We start from the raw sequence: 1,813 nt of genomic DNA, 5'->3' as shown, positions 1-1,813 counted from the left end.
TCTGCGCTCTGCGCGCCCGGCACAGCGGGGCTGCACCGCGGTTTCCAGTCCCAGTCTCTGGAAGGGCGGGGTAGGATTGGGAGGGCAGGGCGGGGGGGAGGGGCCCAGGTATGGAGACTGCGCCCCCCGTCCGCCGCAGGGCGCGCCGCCTTCCCGGCGGGAGAAATCAGCCGCGGGACGCAGGGAAAGCGCCCGCCTCCCGGTCTCTGCGCTCTGCGCGCCCGGCACAGCGGGGCTGCACCGCGGTTTCCAGTCCCAGTCTCTGGAAGGGCGGGGTAGGATTGGGAGAGCAGGGCAGGGGGGGAGGGGCCCAGGTATGGAGACTGCGCCCCCGACCGCCGCAGGGCGCGCCGCCTTCCCGGCGGGAGAAATCAGCCGTGGGAGCAGGGAAAGGGCCTACCCCCGGTCTCTGCGCTCTCCACTCCGCCTGGGATCCCGCGCCTGCCCGGCTCCGTGGTTTTCGGTTTTCGCCCCCACCAGCTGAGGCTCCACTGGGGGCTGGGCTCTCCCGCCGCTGCCGGCCGGGCGCTCCCACGCCGCTTCTCCTCCTCCTCTCCTTGCTCCGTCCAGTTAGCTTACCCCCAAGAATTTCTTAGCTTCAAGCAATCCACGAATCTCTCCACAATATTGTGTGGTGAGCGAAAATTTCCTCGATGGGTTATAGTTCCCGTTTGCAACAAGATCTGGAGGAGAACTCAGATAGTGCGCCCTGCTGCCGCCATTCCTATCTTACCAGTCCGACAATGTTTTAATATTATGACTTTGACACATGTTCTCAATACATCCAAATATTGTTGTTGAACACTTAGAGATGGAGTACTACTGTTCAAAAGAAACCTGTTCAAGTGTGAAGGTCAAATGGATTGCATTTTCTTACAGTTTGCCTTATGCTGGAAATCATGTTGCATTTTAATTTGCTTCATCCTTGGAGCTTAACTTCCTAACAAAAATCTTTCCACCTCTGACATTGCTTATCTTCCTTTCTTTCTTCCACCCCACCCCATTATTTCTATTATATCTATTAATAACTCTGCCTTCATCCTGTGCATTTGGGGCTCTATTTTACCTGTAAATGAGGTCTTACTCACTTTCTCTTTTCCAGAAAGCCATTAAATTCTATGAATGATTCCTCCCTCCTATTCTCTTTTGTATATCTTTACTCTTGTTTCAGTATGAGTTTGGAGGAAGGAAATGTAAATACATGAGTTAAGTCATCCATCTTGAATCAGACAAAGCAAGAATTTTTAAAAAGTCTCAAATTTCACTGTTTCTTTGAAGGCATTTTCAATGTATGGGTGCCAATTTTAGCAAAACAAGGCAACTCTTAGTTTTCTAATTAGCCAGAGACAGGTAGAGTAGTGTATAACCCAAACCACAAAACCAAATCCTAAAACTTGCCAGAAATGGTGTTCATCACTGATTTTGTAACAAGGTACTTAAGTCTAAAAACTTGATCTTTACATTCTTATAGGCCAGTCCTGGCTAAGAAGGGGAGGAACTGAAGGAAGACTCCAGGGTCCATGGCAGAGCTACAGGGTTAGGCTTTTTAATGGCTCATCCTTTTTACGGTGTTTCCCCAGAGAACTGGGACTGCCAATAGCCCACGGGAAGCCAAGATAACACAGTGGGTAATAATTTTGGATTATTTTGGATCCAGGAATTCTGATACTTCATACGTGTGATTGTTTTACTACTTCATTTCTTAAGCTTCAGCTTTCTCATCTGTAAGGTAGGGGTAATAATCGTGCCCACCTCATAGAGTTGTTCTGGCAATTCAGTGCAATAATACATGTAAAATACTTGGTGCCAACAC

This window comes from Rhinolophus ferrumequinum, chromosome 13 (assembly GCF_004115265.2).
Source record: "Rhinolophus ferrumequinum isolate MPI-CBG mRhiFer1 chromosome 13, mRhiFer1_v1.p, whole genome shotgun sequence".
Taxonomy (NCBI): Eukaryota; Metazoa; Chordata; class Mammalia; order Chiroptera; family Rhinolophidae; genus Rhinolophus; species Rhinolophus ferrumequinum.
Note: the sequence above shows the minus strand (reverse complement) of the source record.